The sequence below is a fragment of the Panthera uncia genome (genome assembly GCF_023721935.1).
Source record: "Panthera uncia isolate 11264 chromosome B3 unlocalized genomic scaffold, Puncia_PCG_1.0 HiC_scaffold_1, whole genome shotgun sequence".
In the NCBI taxonomy this organism is placed as follows: Eukaryota; Metazoa; Chordata; class Mammalia; order Carnivora; family Felidae; genus Panthera; species Panthera uncia.
Window position 1 is genome coordinate 83,943,421 of NW_026057582.1, and position 17,885 is coordinate 83,961,305.

Sequence of the window (17,885 nt, forward strand, 5' to 3'; positions counted from 1 at the left end):
GACATTTGGGTGGTTTCCACCTTTTGGCTACTGTGAATAATATTGTTATGAACATTGCAGTAGAAGTGTCTGAGTTCCTGCATTCAGTTCTTTTAGGTACACGCTCAGAAATGGAATTGCTGGATAATTTGGTAATTCTTTGTTTAACTTTTTGAGGAATCACCAATTGTTTTCCACAGTAACTGTACCATCTTATATTCCCATTTGCTATGCACAAGGTTCTAGAATTGCTCCACTTCCTTGCCAACGCAAGCAAATTATTTTCTGTTTCTTTGATTATAGTCTTAATGGGTATGAAGTGGTAAATATCTCATTGTGGTTTTGATTACTAGTATTTTGACAGGAATTGCATGAGTCTGTAGATTGCTTTGGATGGTATGGACATTTTAACAGTGTTCTTCCCATCCATGATCATGTGTACTACCACTTTTTTTTTTTTTTTTTTTTAAGTTTATTTTGAGAGGGAGAGAGAGTGCATGTGAGCTGGGGAAGGGCAGAGAGAGAGGGAAGGAGAGAATCCCAAGCAGGCTCTGTGCTGACAGCAGAGATCCTGATGTGGGGCTCAGACTTGTGATGAACTGTTAGATCATGACCTGAGCCAAAGTCGGACGCTTAACCGACTGAGCCACCCAGGCAACCCTGTACCAGGGTTTTTAAATCTAGTAAATTTTTAAATCTAGTAAATCTAGTAAATCTAGTAAATCTCTCAGTTGTCTTCTGGGTATAAGCAAAGGCTCTTGATAATATATCACTACCACTTAGTTTATCGCATGTTGATATAAGTAGTAGTAACTACCTTGTTATTAGAAGATTGTCATTAACTATTAAGTTATAATATAGGAAGCCACTTAGTTGGGATGACGGGCTCTAATTTTTCATGTAGATATTTTTTTATGATATCACCATTATAAATTATCCAAATGTTACATAATCTCTATCTGGAAGATGAAAATTATCATTGTATTTGTTTTCCTTGTTTTTTCTCCCAGTAGGAGGTATTTTTATTATATTTTCCAGTTTTGACCAGGGGTATGCTTAATAGTGGTCACCTTGCTTTTAACCTCTATTTGCTTTCTCCAGTTCGTTGATGCAGATGGACTTTAATGATACTAACGTAAGCCCTTCACTTGCTCACTTTAGCAGTCCCATAACCTCATGGTCACTCTGAATGGAAATATTTTCTGCTGTGGTTCACCTGATAAAAAGATGAGTCAAGGGGCGCCTGGGTGGCTCAGTCGGTTAAGCGTCCAACTTCGGCTCAGGTCATGATCTTACGGTTTGTGGGTTCGAGCCCCGCATCGGGCTCTGTGCTGACAGCTCAGAGCCTGGAGCCTGTTTCAGATTCTGTGTCTCCCTCTCTCTCTGCCCCTCCCCCACTCACGCTCTGTCTCTCTCTGTCTCAAAAATAAATAAACATTAAAAAAAAATAAAAAAATAAAAAAGATGAGTGAAGTCAGTTACACTTTTGCATAAGATAGAATATCAAGTTTTAATTTTTCTCTAAAAGAAATACGTCATAGGGGCTCCTGGGTGGCTCAGTCAGTTGAGCATCGTACTCTTGATTTTGAACATTGTACTCTTGATGTTGGCTACTGTCATGGTCTCGAGGTTTGTGGGATCAGGCCCCACGTTGGGTTCTGCGCTGGCAGTGTGGAGCCTGCAAGATTCTCTCTCTCCTCTGTCTCTGCACCTGTCTATCAAATAAATAAATAAACAGAAAAAAACTCATTCTCTTTAAAAATAGAAAAAGAAATACATCATAAATATCTCTAGAAACATGAAAGCCCAAAGCAGTTAACACTAAAAGCACTGAATAATGTGTTAATAGCTACATTAAAAAAATTGTTTGGGGCGCCTGGGTGGCGCAGTCGGTTAAGCGTCTGACTTCAGCCAGGTCACGATCTCGCGGTCCGTGAGTTCGAGCCCCGCGTCAGGCTCTGGACTGATGGCTCGGAGCCTGGAGCCTGTTTCTGATTCTGTGTCTCCCTCTCTCTCTGCCCCTCCCCCGTTCATACTCTGTCTCTCTCTGTCCCAAAAATAAATAAAAAACGTTGAAAAAAATAATAAAAAAAAAAAATAATAAAAAAATTGTTTTTAATGCTTATTTATTTTTGAGAGAAACAGAGAGTGGGGAGGGGCAGAGAGAGAGGGAGACACAATTTGAAGCAGGCTCCAGGCTCTGAGCTGTCAGCACCAGACCCAATGTGGGGCTTGAACTCAAAGACAGTGAGATCATGATCTGAGCCAAAGTCGGACACTCAACCAACTGAGCCACCCAGGCACCCAATAGTTACATTTTTAATCTAAGTACGGAGTCATTGTAAGGGTTGCCAAACACATCTGGTAATCTGAGCAATTATAATTGTGTACCTCCAGAGGAAGTGTGCAGTGACATTTGGTATCACTTTTTGGAATTAGCTAGAAAGAGTTGGTGTGCTCAATGCAAAATGTCTTCTGTCTTCCTGACAGTATATGTTTAAGTGACAGGCAAAATGTTAGCCTAAGCTTACAAACTTCAGAATGGAAATCTAGATGATAAGGAGGTGAACTCCTTAAAGAACTTTTTCACTTTTTTTTTTTTTTTTGAACTTTTTCACTTTTTATACTCTATGCATATTACAGAATCTGGCGCCTAGTAGGCACTTAGGAAACATTTGTGAAATGAAAGAATGTGAATGGTCAGTTGCTTTCAAACATTTATTCAATCAGGTAAAATGGCTTGTTCATTTTTGGTACCCCCCTTGCCAGGCATTTAATTTGTCTCTTCCTCTGTTCTGCTAATCACTGGAACATTTTTCTACATTACAAGACTTGTTGACATCATTTGTTGTGTCCTTTAATAATCCTTTGTCTCTTCTTTATCTTTCTTTAGTCTTCATTGTCACCTCCCCGCCCCCCTTTTTAAAGTTTATTTATTTATTTTGAGTGAGAGAGAGATAGGGAGAGGGAGAGTGGTAGAGGGAGAGAGAGAATACCAATCAGGCTCTTCATGATCAGTGCAGAGCCCAATGCGGGGCTTGAACTCATGTTCAAGATTATGACCTGAGCTGAAATCAATAGTGCATGCCTAACCAACTGCACCACCCAGGTGCCCCATCTTTTTCCCTTTTGAAAATAATTTTGCTGTTGTTTTAGAGGAGATTAGGTGGGCAAAGAGAGAAGCACATCTGACTAGTCCACTGTGTGTTCAGTTTTTATTAACATTCAGTTAACATTTTAAACATTAAAGTTAACTTTTTTAGAGAGAGAGGGGAGGAGCAGATAGAGTGAGAGAGGTTCTATCCTAAGCAGGATCTATGGTGTCATCACAGGGCCCAATGTAGGGCTCAATCCTATGAACCATGAGATCATGACCTGAGCTGAGACCAAGAGTTGGATGCTTAAGTAACTTAGCCACCCAGGTGCCCCTATTCAGTTAACACTTTAATATAAGCATTTTCCAGTTAACCAACATCCTTCTAAATTGAGGAAACATACCTTAAACTTTTACTATTCCCTACTATTGGAAACTTGAGTGTTAATATTACTGTTTTGGTAAACCATAATAAAAATTTTGGTGCCTGGGGTACCTGGCTGGTTCAGTCAGTAGAGTATGTAACTCTTGATCTTGGGGTTGTGCATGCAAGCCCCACATTGAGTGTGGAGCCTATGTTAAAATAAAGATTAAAAAAAATTAAATTTTTTTTGGTGCGTAAAACTTTAAGTTTCAGGGTGTTTCCTTAGGAGCAATACTTAGATATAGCTTCTTGGTTGGAGGATATGAACATTTAAAGAACTATTAAGTAAAACTGTACGTGTTTACTGTTGAACATTTGAAGAATGTAGGAATATTATAAGAAAATTGAAGTCAGCTTTAATCGCACAATGCTGTAATATAACCACTGCTTTAACATTTTGGTGTATTCCTTTCTAGAGATCTATAGTGTTTATCTTAAACGTTTTTATTTTTGTTAAAGTTTATTTATTTATTTTGAGAGAGAGCTAGCAAGAACACATGAGTGGGGAGGAGCAGAGAGAGAATCCCACGCAGATCCTGAGTCGGGGTTCGATCCCAAGAACCAAACTGTGAAATCATAACCTGAATTGCTACTAAGAGTAGGATGCTTAACCAACTGAGCCATGTAGGTACCCCTTCACATTTTATTTTTTATAAAGATTTTTTTTTTTAAGATTATTTATTTTGAGAGAGACAGAGATAGCACAAGTGGAGGAAGGGCAGAGATGAGGGAGACAAAATTCCACACAGGCTCCGCACTGTCAGCACAGAGCCCGATGCGGGGCTTGAACCCACCAACTGTGAGATCATGACATGAGCCAAGTCGGACACTTAACCAACTGAGCCACCCAGGTGCCCCCAAAAAAATGAAAAAAAATTTTTTTAAATGTTTATTTTTGATAAGGAGAAACAGGGTGTGAGTGGGGAAGGGTCAGAGAGAAAGGGAGACACAGAATCTGAAGCAGGCTCCAGGCTCTGAACTGTCAGCACAGAGCCTGACACAGGGCCAGAATTCGTGAGATCATGACCTGAGCTGCAATTGGATGCTTAACTGACTGAGTCACCCAGGTGTCCCAAGAAATGTGTGTTTAATTAGAGTGAAACTCTTGTCTTGTGTCTACAGTTAATCTCCTCACATTTTTTCTTAAATTCCGTTAGGCTTTTGTCCCCACTGCTCCTGTAGAGTTCTACTTTGTGACCATTTATCTCTACATTGCTAAATCCATCAGTCATTCCTCATTCCACATGGTCTGTTAGCAGCTTTGCCACAGTTAATTACTTTCTTGTTCTTGAACCTAACCATTTTCCCACTTGCTTTTCCAGGACATCACATTCTCCTAGTTCTACTCTTGTCTCAGGGTCTGTCCTTCTTGCTGTGTGCTAGTTCTTCCTTACCTCCCTCCTTTCAATGTTAGAATGCTCAGGGCTCACACCTTGATTATCATCTTAAAAACAACAACAACAACTTTATTTTGGGGCACCTGGGTGGCTTAGTTGGTTGAATGTCTGACTGTTGGTTTCATCTCAGGTCTTGATCTGGAGTTTGTTATATCGAGCCCTGAGTCAGGTTCTATGCTGACTGCATAGAGCCTGCCTGAGATTCTCTCTCTCCCCCTCTCTCTCTCTGCCCCTTCCCCCTCATGCACGTGTGCACGTGCGCTCTCTCTCTCTGTCTCTAAATAACCTAAAAAGAAATAAATTAAAAAAAAATTCTTTATTTCCTACCGAGAATTGATAGGGCATTTGTTATGATGAGCATTGGTATTGTATGTAAGTGATGAATCACTGAATTCTACTCCTGAAACCATTATTGCACGTATGTTAACTAAGTAGAATTTATTTACTTATTATTTTTTTATCATTTATTTTTGAGAGAGAGCATGAGCAGGGATGGGGCAGAGAGAGAGGGAGACATAGAATCCAAAGCAGGCCCCAGGCACTGAGCTGTCAGCACAAAGCCCGATGCGGGGCTTGAATGCACAGACCACAAGATCATGACCTGAGCTGAAGTCGGATGCCCAACTGACCGAGCCACCCAGGCGTCCCAACTAAGTAGAATTGAAATAAAAATTTGAAAAGAAAAAAATAAAAAGAGGGGTGCCTGAGTGGCTCAGTCACTAGTGTCAGACTCAATTTCAGCTCAGGTCACGGTCTCATGGTGAATACATAGAGTCCTTAGTAGGGCTCCACAGGGCTTCCACTGCTTGGAATTCTCTTTCTCTCTCTCTCTCTCTCCCCCTCCCTCCTTCCCTCCCTGTCTCTTTCTCTCTCTCTGCCTACCCTGCTTGTGTGCTTTCTCTCTCTCTAAACAAATAAAAAAAGAAAAGAAAAACTACAGAAAAAATAAATTCAAAATAAGAAAACTTTATTTCCTCAGCTTATTTAGTCTCTTACACAAACGACTTTTGAATTTGTATCTTCAGGTTTGGCCTTTTCTCCTAAATCTGGACTCTTGTATTCAGTTACCTACCCAACATCTCCAGTTGGATGTCTAATAGGATTTTAAATTTGTCCAAAACTGAATTCTGACCCTTTTCTACCTCCAAATCACCCCCTTGGAGCAAGCAGTCACACGGTAGTCAAGCTGTGGTTACCCTGTCTTGACTTAATTTATTAATTGTGTGTGTGAATAGCTTACAGAAATGGCTTAGAATTAGAGGGCAGTTAAGCCTTGTGGTTTAGCATACTCAGAAAATATGTGTGATCTCATTTTCAATTGTTGTTCCTCTCTAACACTGTTCTTTAGCCTTAATGCTTCCTTGTTATCCCTCAAACACTCTGGGAAAGCCTCCATCTGCAGGCCTTTGCCTGGAATATTCTCTGAAATATGGCTTATTCTCTTCTTTATTCAAATGTCACCTTCTCAGTGAGTCCTTAACCACAATGTTTAACCTTATGACCCTTTGCAATGCTGCTAATCTCCTTTTCCTACATCATTTCCATAGCACTTAGTCACCATTTAACATATATATTTTTTATTTAATTTTATTTGTCTCTTCTCCCTATCCCCAGACTAGAATCCTGTATAAACAGTGGGCAGGACAGTGACTTTTATCTATTTTGTAGACTCTTGTATCCTCTGGTACCTATAAAAGTGCCTCACATGTGGTAGAGGTGACTCTTGAGTGTTAAGAACATAGCATAATGTTATTTAAAAAGTTAATGCAATAATACCTCATGCTCTTCCTTTCTGACGGGGGCTGGCACAATGGCTCCTGCAAAGAATGGTGGTGAGAATAAGAAGGGCCATTCTGCCATCAATGAAGTTGTGACCAGAGAATGCATTATCACCATTAACAAGTGCATTCATGGAGTGGACTTCAAGAAGTATGCCCTTGGGATCTGCAGTGAGCATGGAGTCTGCTTAAGATTCTCTCTGTCCCCCTATCCCTTTCTCCCTTGCTCATGCTCTCTCTAAAAAAAATAAAAATAAAAAAATTAAAAAAAAGTGTGCCCTTTGGACCCTGAAAAAGACCCATAAATTTGCCTTGGAGGAGATGGGAACTCCAGATGTGTGCATTGACACCAGGCTCAGCAGTGTTTGGGCCAAGGGAATAAGGAATGTTTCTTACCATGAACTGTGTGTGTTTGTCCAGAAAACAAAGAATGAGGATTCACCAGACAAGCTCTGTATATTGGTTACCTTTGTTCTTATGACTACTAAAAAAATCTGCAGATAGTCCACGTAGACGAGATCTATCTGCTTGCTGGTTGTCAAAGTTATAAGACCACACTTGCATGCGCATGCGTGCATATACACAAGCCAAATGCAGTTTTAGAACATGACTAGAAATGTATCTAGAATAGTACTAATTCTTGATTTGGGGGGTTCAAAGACAGTTTTAAAATTTTATGAAAGTGGGGCACCTGGGCGGCCCAGTCGGTTGGGCATGGGACTCTTGATTTTGGCTCAGGTCATGATCTCACAGTTTGTGAGTTTGAGCCCCCATTGGGTTCCATGCTATCAGCACAATCCTGCTTGGGATTCTCTCTCTTTCCCTCTTTTCTCTGCTCCTCCCCTGCTTGTTCTCTGTCAAATAAACTTAATAAAATTAAAAATAGCTTGCTTGCTTTCTAAACTTCTTTATTTTTCCATTTACTTATAAAGTTATAGATTTATGGATGTATATAATTAGTATATATGTGTATAGTTTCTTTATTTTCCATGTTGTTTGTCTTAGTTTACAGAACTTAAAATTTTTAATGCAGTCAAATCTGTATTTTCTTTGTTTCTAAGCTTAGAAAATGGTTCTACCTTCTTCTCCTTCCTGCCCAGAGATTTGATAAATATTCACTTTTGTTTTCTTTTAGCTTTCTCCTCAAAGAATGAAAGGGTGTGTTAAGACCATAGAGTTTAGGAAATCATAGGCTTATAGTTAGAAACTGAGGGCATGGAAGTGGCAGAGATTGTTCAGGGGGAGTGTTTAGCCAAAGAGAAAAGGCTGGGACCATGGGGAGGGCCTCAGAAGAGAACCAACAGGTAGGTAGGTAATTTGCAAATGATGTTAAAAAGGAAGTCAGTGGTAGGAAAAAGAGAGGGACATAGCAAGAGTCCAGGAGTGATGCAAGTTTTAGGAGGAGTAGAGTGATCAGTAGTGTCATTTAGCTTAGGACAAAGATTGAACACCTAAGGATAATAACTGAAAAGCGGTTATTGGATGTGGCCACTAGAAAATCACTGGTGACCTTTAATAAGGAATATTTTAGTGAAGAGATGAAAATGCAGTACAACTCTTAAGGGTTTGGTAGGGAAAGAGATTGGGTCACACCTTATGGGATAGGAAGAGTTGAGGATTTTTTTTTTTTTTTTTTTTTTAAGGGGAAGAGTTGAACATATGTATAGAATGTGGAGATGTAGTTACAGGATAGGGAGATATTGTGGTTTGGAAAAAGGAGTTAGTTGATTCTGTGAGCAGTTGAGGGTTCTAGGCTTAAGGATCTGGTAGGGAACTAGTTTTAGAAAGGAGAGATACCTTTTCCTTTAAGATGGATAGGCTGGAGATAAGTGGCTGAGGACATAGGACTAGGAGAGAGAAAATTTGGAGGTGATTATGCCTGATTGCCACTTTTTAGCTATGTGATTTATAATCAATGAACAACTTAGGTTTTAGTTTTCTTATTGTAAAAGAATATTAATGCTTGCCTTGACTGTTTTATAGAGAATGTGAGTTAAAAATGAAAGTATATGTTAAAATGCTTTAGAAACTTAAAATGCTATACAAAACTATGGCTTATTGTTAGTAAAGTGTTTTGAGAAAGGCATTTGCTTTTTCAAAGAGTATATAAAGCTTACTAAATCAAAATGTTTGAAACAGCAAGAAGGTGCTGAGGATTCTGGTGTTGTAGGACCAAAATGTGAGAGTCTTAGGCCTCTCAGTCTTTGTCTTCTATCTGGAAAGGTTTCTTTGCAAGTCAGGAACATGTTTTAATAAGAACTGCTGCTGCTATTAGCACTTGAAATCATTTAAAATGTTGATGGTGGGAATAATTCGTGGAAAATGTGTGGGAAGAAGTCTACCTAGAAACAACACAAAGTGAATTTTTCAATGGTTTAAGTTTGGAATGAAAAGGCAGAAATTCTGAATTTTCATGTGTGTCTTCTGCTTGTTCACTTCTAAAAATGTTTGAAAAAACTTTTGAAAAAACCTGAACTTCAAGTTTTTATGAAGTCTTAAAAGATTTGGTGCCTCAGATTTGTGCTTAGCTTTTTTCCACCATTTTTCTGTGCCACCATAATGATGCACATGAATGTCCTGGCAGATGCTTTTAACAGTGTTAATTAACAATGCTGAAAAGAGAGGCCAACACCAGGTTCTTATTATGTCAGGCTCCAAAGTCATTTGGTTTCTAATGGTGATGCAGAAGCATGGTTACATTAATGAACTTGAAATCATTGATGATCACAGAGCTGGGAAAATTGTTGTGAACCTCACAGGCAGGTTAAACAAGTGTGGAGAGATCAGCCCCAGATTTGACTTACAACTCAAGGATCTAGAAGATGGCAGAATACTCTCCCATTCCGCCAGTTTGGTTTCATTGTACTGACACCCTCAGCTGGCATCATGGACCATGAAGAAGCAAGACAAAAATACACAGGAGGGAAAATCCTGGGATTCTTTTTCTAAAGATGTAATACATACGTGCAAATAAAATGCCTCGATGGGGAAAAAAACTTTTGAAAAAACTTCAAGTTTTTATGAACTCTTAAGAATCTGGTGCCTCAGGGCGCCTGGGTGGCTCAGTCAGTTAAGCATCCGACTTTGGCTCAGGTTATGATCTTATGGTTGGTGAGTCCGAGCCCCGCGTAGGCCCAGAGCCTAGAACCTGCTTCGGATTCTGTGTCTCCCTCTGTCTCTCCCCCTCCCCTGCTCTCACTCTGTCTCTCTCTCAAAAATAAACATTAGGGGCGCCTGGGTGGCTCGGTCGGTTAAGCGTCTGACTTTGGCTCAGGTCATGATCTCGCATGCGTGTGAGTTTGAAACCCGCGTTGGGCTCTATGCTGACAGAGCCTGGAACCTGCTTCGGATTCCGTGTTTTCATCTTTCTCTGCCCCTACCCCGCTCATGCTCGCTCTCTCTTAAAAATAAATAAACATTAAAAACAAATTTAAAAACGAGAAAAATAAAGACAGGAAAAATGTTAATTTGACTTGATGATTATGAAGTTGTGGTGACCTGGGGTGCCTGGGTGGCTCAGTTGGTTAAACATCTGACTTCAGCTCAGGTCATGATCTCTCTGTCTGTGAGTTTGAGCCCCTCAGTCAATGAGGAGTTATGACTAAAGGATCAGAAGATACTAGTGATGAGGAGAGGATATATCTGGAACATGGGGTCCCATGGGGGGACCATAAAGGAGGGGAACATGGGGACCATAAAGGAGGATGATCATGATCTGGAAGCTGCAGTAGAGAGGCAAGTGAGTGCCAATCACTGCTGGCTCTGTGGGGGTATGGACTGCAGTAAAGAGAGAGCTGTGAGAAAATCTTGATGGTAGAGCCAGGTTTAAGTGAAGGTAAATAAGTAGAAGGAACATTGTTCAAAAAGGTTGAGGGAGTCTGGGATTTGGTAACAAGAGAATGATTATTTTCTTGGGCATAATGGAAAAGATTTGGGCAAGTGATATTATGGAAGGAACCAGGGCTGAGGATATTTAGACAAGAAAGGTAGATCACGGTGGGGATATTACTGCCTTTGCATGTTGGAAGTTTTTGATTGGGCTCACTTGTCTGAACTTTGACACAAATTATTTTGATACTGAAACTGGTTTAAAATATGTGACTTGATCGCATAGAGGTGATAAAGGCTTTTATAAAGTTAATGGTAAGGGTAACAAAGGCCATATTCTGGGTGAGAGATTTCATATCCTCAACAGAGTTGAAGTCCCTCGTTAGGTAAAGGCTCCCCAGGAAGAATGTGGTCAAGGGCTGGTTGTGTCCAAGGATTCCCATGATGCTTGTAGAAGGGTTATAAGCCCATGCTGGGATGGATGTCGTGACAAGGATCATTTTAGAATAGATTGATTGTCAGTTTAAAATTGAATGGCTTGTGTATGTAAACTGGAAGCAAATGGAAATGAATAACTATGGTTTTAGGATGTTGGGATATGGGTTAATTTTAAAATTTAATTTAGTATATATATATTTTTTGGTGCTGTGACTCGGATTGATTTAAAAATAATTTTTTTTTTTTTAATGTTTTTGAGAGACAGAGACAGCGTGAGCAGGGGAGGAGCAGAGAGTGAGAGAGAGACACAGAATCTGAAGCAGGCTTCAGCTGTCAGCACAGAGCCTGACACGGGGCTTGAACTCACAAGCTGTGAGATCATGACCCGAACTGAAGTCAGATGCTTAACTGACTGAGCCACCCAGGTGCCCCTACTTTTTTATTTTAAAATGTGCTAGAATTTTTGAAAAAAATTAAAATTAAAGAGAAATGAATATGGATTTTTGGAGAGTTTTTTAATTAAAAAAATTTTTTAATGTTTATTATTTTTGAGAGGAGAGCACGCATGTGTGAGTGGGCAAGGGGCAGAGAGAGAGAGAGGGAGACACAGAATCTGAAGCAGGCTTCAGGTTCTGAGCTGTGAGCACAGAGCCTGATGAGGGGCTTGATCCCACGAACTGTGAGATCATGACCTGAGCCTAAGTCAGATGCTCAACCGACTGAGCCACCCAGGTGCCCCAGGAGAGTTTCTTTATGAATTATGAATCTTGGTTGCAAGTGACCAAAAACCCAAACCAAATTGGCTTGAAAAGAGAATACTTTGTCTTAGGTTACTGAAAAGTCTAGGGAAAGCACTGACTTCAGGTATGGCTTTTGTAGTTTAGATGATGTTGATGATGTTACCAGGACCTAGTCTCTTTCCTTTTCTGAATTCAGATCTGCTCTCCACTATGTGTTGATTTGATCTTTAGGTTTCATATAGCAGTAAGGTGACTAAAATAGCTCTAGTTGTTGTCTTTCCAGTTCTGGTGTAGTAGAAAGAACTTCTCTTCATCCAATAACTCAAGTCCCATGCTTGACTGTCATTGACAAGATGAGCCATGTGTCCATCTTTGATCTAGTTATAGCTAGGGGAATGTGATGCCCTGATTTGCCTGTATCTGGGTGACTAGTATTTGTAGGTTTGGATCAGTATCTCTCCTGCTTTGGACCCCTTTATGTACAGAGGAATAGTCTTCTATGTCTGACTTTTCCTCTAGGTCTAGATTGCTTCTGTTTTAGAATAATCTGGATATCTGAGATTTTGTTAAGTTAGTATTTCTACAACAAATGCAGTCATTACTGAGCTTTGTTAAAGACACAGTTGCAGGTACTTTTGGCAGTTCCTTAGATGAATAAACCTAGTTTTTGTTTTCAAGAAAGTGACGGGTTATTGGTGTATGTTATGCTTCTTTCCATCACAGGTGACAAAGAGATATTTGGATTTCTTTAAGAACTGGATGTTCATTTCACACATCCACATGGTAAAAGGGAGCCTGGAATGCCATAATTAATCCAGGATAAACAGTTTGGATCCACACCTCAGACAGACTGGAATATATGTAGTTAAGGAACTGGAGGAATCCGTTGAAGCTATAGAAAATATATTTTCTTATAGCCTTTTCAGCATGTGAATTTGTCATTTTTCCCATGCATTAGAGTTTCCTTTCCTCTACTCTCCTCCCTTACCCTCCCCCTCCTCCCCTCTCCCTCTCCTCTACCCCTTCCTCTCCACTCCTCTCTTCCCTGTCCCCTCTCCACACAACATGGGCTTGAACTCAGGACCCTGAGATCGGGAATTGCATGCTCTGCCATCTGAATCAGCCAGGCGCTCCTCTATTAGGTTTTCTTAATGTCTCTTTTGGTCTCTGGTTATACCATTCCTGTTTCATTCATCCCCTGACTTCATCCTTTTCTTTGTATATGCTTTTCCTTACCTTGTGTCATCTCATGTATGCTTTCTGTTAGGTCCTTTTCTCTGGAAATGGCTCAGATTCTCTTCTTGATTCCTACCTATGCAAGTCCCTCCTACTGCTTCCCATTCAGTTGAGAGAGAGAGAGTGCATTTGCATCTAAGAGAATCTGTCTGTCATATCTGTTGGGCTAAGCTCTTAGCAAGCTCTTTCCTCCTAGGCTGATGGCCATTCTGCAGGATTGGTAACCTTTTGGGTCAGGTGCATGCCTGTGTGCCAGGGTTGTGTGGAATTTATATGGAGATTAGGAGATAACAGGAAATAAGAGGCCACAATACAGCTCCTTAACTTGCAGGGGGCTGTTGGTGGAGCTTTTACCTTAAGGGGGAGCTGTGATTTTGTTGATCAATCTGGCAAGAACTAGATTACTTTGAAGAAGGCCATTGTTTATGTCAGCAAGGGCATCCAGATAGGCTCCATGAAAGCACTAGACTTCTAAGAATGAGAAGATTTCTGTAGGAGGAGATTAGGGAGAATGATGTTGATAGACTATGAAGACAGGGAGAAGATGCTATAGTAGTGGAAATTGTAACTGCAAAATGTTCAGGTAAAGTATAGGGCATACAAGAAAGAAAGATGAATCCAGAATATTGAGGTCTTGTTTATGCTGAAGCTAAGGAGTGTAGGTGCAACCTGGAGGTCATTGCTTAATTGTCTTGAAGTTCTCACTAACCTTAAAATCACTATGAGAATTTACAAATGAATAAAGTTCAGTCTAGAGAAGTGTTGTAATTCATTTCTTGCAGTTAAGATGGTATGACATTTGAATTTGAATTTTGTGACATTAGTATTCTGTTGTTAAATATTTAGTTATAAAACTTCTGTGATTTAAAAAAGTTTTGATACAATTCACATACCAAAAAGTTAACCAATTTAAAGTACACAGCCAGTGGTTTTTAGGTGTATTCACAGTTGTGTACCCATTCTCACAGTCAATTTTAGAACATAACCTCAAAAAGAGGCCTTATTCCCATTAGCAGTTACTTTCTATTTCCCCCAATGTTCTCAGCCCTGGGCAACTACTTTTCTACTTTGTATCTGTATAGGTTCATACAATGTGAGGTCCTTTGTGATTGAGTTTCATGTATCATAATGTTTTCATGTATTACCAAACATATATATGTATGTGTGTGTGTATATATATTCAAAATATAACCATATGTATGTGTGTGTGTATATATAGATATATATATATATGTATACATATATATGTATGTGTGTGTGTATATACACATATACATATGGTTATATTTTGAATTTCATTAATAAAAAATTTGTGGAAATTTGTTTTTTCTCCTGTTATATAAGTACGTACATAATACCCTATTTTGCCTTTTGCTTCACAAAGCCTAAAATATTTATTATCTGGTCCTCTATAGAAGAAGTTTGGAGCCCTTGAGTTAAAGCATTATCATTAACTGATAGCTATACAATGTTGGACATCAATGAACTTTTCTAGGTCTTTGTTTCCACATTTATAAAAAAAAGAGGGATTGAAGAAAATCTATATGGTATACCTTCCAAATCTAATATTCCAATAATAATAGTACCTTCTGTATTTACTTCATATGATAATATTTTGAATGAGAGCTTAGGCCAGTTTATAAAGTATGAAGAAATGTTCTACTGCCCAAAATATGAAGAAATACTTTATTAATACTTGATCACAGAAGATGAAGTGGTTCTGAGACACCTGGCTATACACATGCAGAGGAATGAAGTTGGACCCCTACCTCATACCATATACAAAAATTAATTTAAAACAGAACAGTGATCTAGGGGCACCTGGCTGGCTCAGTCGGTGGAGCATGAGCCTCTTGATCTTGGGGTTGTGAGTTTGAGCCCCATGCTGAGTGTAGAGATTACTTAAAATCTTCAAAACATATATAATCTAAGCATAAGCATTAAAATTATAAAACTTTTAGAACAGGGAAAATCTTCATGACCTTCGGTTTTGGACCCTATTAAGATACTGAAAAGACAGTCCACAAAATGGGAGAAGATATCTGCAAATCATGTATCTCATAGTGGTTTAATATCCAGAATATATAAAGAATTCTTACAGCTCAACAACAACCAAAAAAGCCAATTCAAAAATCGGGAAAGGATTTGAATAGACATTTCACCAAAGCAGATATACAAATGGTCAATAAAAGCAAATGGAAATATGCTCAAAGTCATCAATGATTAGGGAAGTGCAAATCAAAACCCTAATAAGATACCACTTCACTCACACTAACATGGCCATAATCAAAAAGACAGCTACTAACAAGTATATATAAGTATTATCATATGGTATTTGTCTATCTGATTAAAGTAATGTGCTGAAGTTTATCCATGTTATTGCAAATAGCAGAATTTCTTTTTTTTAATGGCTGAATAGTATTCATACACACAAGTATCTAGTCTACACACACACACCCAAGTATGTATCACATTTTCTTTATCCATTCATCTGTTGATGAACACTTGGGTGGTTCCCTATCATGTATATTATAAATAATGCTGCAGTGAACATGGGGTGCAGATGCATACCTAGAAATGTATATGTATATGGAAATGGAATTAAAGAATCATATGGTAGTTCTGTTTTCAGTTTAAGAAACTTCCATACTGTTATCCATAGTAGCTGTGTCAATTTGTAGTCCCGCTGGTAGTGCACGAGGGTTCCTTTTTCTCCACGTTTTTGGTGGCATTTGTTATCTCTTGTCTTTGTGATGATAATCATTCTAACAGATGTGTGGCATGGGAATGGACATCTTGCATATTATTTTAACTTGACAGCATGGTATATGTATATAGTTTGACATTACTTGTGATTCAAATCATGTTAATTTTCATTGAAAGGACTTTGTTGCGGTATAAGTTTTGCAGGTAATCACTTTTGATATTAGGTTGAATTTATTGAGAAACATTATCAAGTCTGTAGGAAAAGTTAATTTTTTAAAATGACTTTGAGAAGAGCTGCATTTTTAATTTTTTGTAATGTGTATTTATTTTTGAAGGAGAGAGAGACAGCATGAGCAGGGGAGGGGTAGAGAGAGGGAGACACAGAATTCAAAACGGGCTCCAGGCTCTGAGCTGTCAGCATAGACCCTGATGCAGGGTTCAAACTCATGAATCATGAGATCATGACCTGAGCCAAAGTTCGATGCTTAACCGACTGAGCCACCCAAGTGCCCCAGGAAAAGTTAATTTTTTTTTTTAATTTTTTTTAACGTTTATTTATTTATTTTTTTTAATTTTTTTAATGTTTATTTATTTTTGAGACAGAGAGAGACAGAGCATGAATGGGGGAGGGGCAGAGAGAGAGGGAGACACAGAATCGGAAGCAGGCTCCAGGCTCTGAGCCATCAGCCCGGAGCCTGACGCGGGGCTCGAACTCACGAACCGTGAGATCGTGACCTGAGCTGAAGTCGGACGCTCAACCGACTGAGCCACCCAGGCGCCCCAACGTTTATTTATTTTTGAGACAGAGAGAGCATGAACGGAGGAGGGTCAGAGAGAGAGGGAGACACAGAATCTGAAACAGGCTCCAGGCTCTGAGCCGTCAGCACAGAGCCCGACGCGGGGCTCGAACTCACATACTGCGAGATCGTGACCTGAGCCGAAGTCAGACGCTTAACCGACTGAGCCACCCAGGCGCCCCGAAAAGTTAATATTTAAAGCTGTTTTGGTGTTCAGTAATAGTAATTAAGGGTAGTTCTTCTCATTCAGAAAAATTTCAGCTAGAAAAAATTGCAGTAAAGCTTTACCACTGCTAAGCCTGCCAACTTCTTAATGGTAAGGCAATTGGGATATTCATCTTCTATTTCTGACAAACATTCATGGAATAAAGGACAGTTAAGTCCATGAGAACAAAGTTAACTGTTTTCCTCACCAGCGTTAACTATTGATACTACTGGTTGAGTAACCCGTGATAGGTGTTTTCTGCAGACTGTTTTCTGGTGAATATTGCAGTGAATAACTGTAGGCTTTAAACGCCCTAAATTTTCATGAGCTTTGTAAATTTGTCCAGTTAAGACTTTTCTCTGCCCACATGTATTTTTACCACCATCAGTTGTAATTCATCTTAGCTGATTCTACTTCAGGTTGTACTGAATTAGTGTTGTCCCAGAATCTTTGAAAATATTCTTGCCTATTGTTCCATGCAGATTTTTCATACAAGCTAATTGTAATTACTTAATTACTTCAATTAATTACTGTATTAACATCTCAAATAAATGATAATAACTGAGAAGTATTGGTAACTTCTGTTGATTCATCAAGAACCAAGGTAACACTCAAAATCATTTGCCTTGAGATAGTGTGATTACTTATTTATTTATTTATAAATTACTATAAATAAATAATCAATCTCTACACCCAGTGTGGGGCTTGAACTCACAATCCTAAGATCAAGAGTTGGATGCTTTACTGACTGAGCCAGCCAGGTGCCCTGTTTCTTAATCTATAGAATTTTTTTTTAATCTTTTTTTTTTACGTTTTAATTTATTTTTGACAGCGAGCAAGCGCGAGCTGGGGAGGGGCAGAGAGAGAAGGAGACACAGAATCCGAAGCAGGCTCCAGGCTCCGAGCTGTCAATACAGAGCCCGATGTGGGGCTCAAACCCATGAACCATGAGATCATGACCTGGGCCACAGTTGGACGCCTAACTGACTGAGCCACCCAGGCGCCCCTAGAGTATATATATATTTTTTTTACTGACACAGCTATCACTGTCTTCAACTCTTAGAGCTATTATTCTTGCCAAAAGGCTTGTAATCTTAAATAAATTTATTTTTATAGATGCATTTCTTTGGCTGCTACAAACATGATTTAATTAACTCACTGTTGATATAAGATGCTTTCCTTGTTTGGCTAACAAATGAGCCACTCAGAAGTTTACTTTGATTGCATCTTCATTTTTATTTTTGTGAAGAAATTCAGCTGTGA

The 17,885-nt window shown here is 39.2% G+C and overlaps 1 protein-coding gene and 1 pseudogene across 2 annotated transcripts in view; both read left to right on the top strand.

Moving 5' to 3' along the window:
• MGA (MAX dimerization protein MGA) overlaps positions 1-17,885 on the top strand; it is a 171,739-nt gene that overhangs the window by 23,905 nt on the left and 129,949 nt on the right. The window lies entirely within an intron of this gene.
• LOC125909899 (40S ribosomal protein S15a-like) lies at positions 9,217-11,713 on the top strand (annotated as a pseudogene).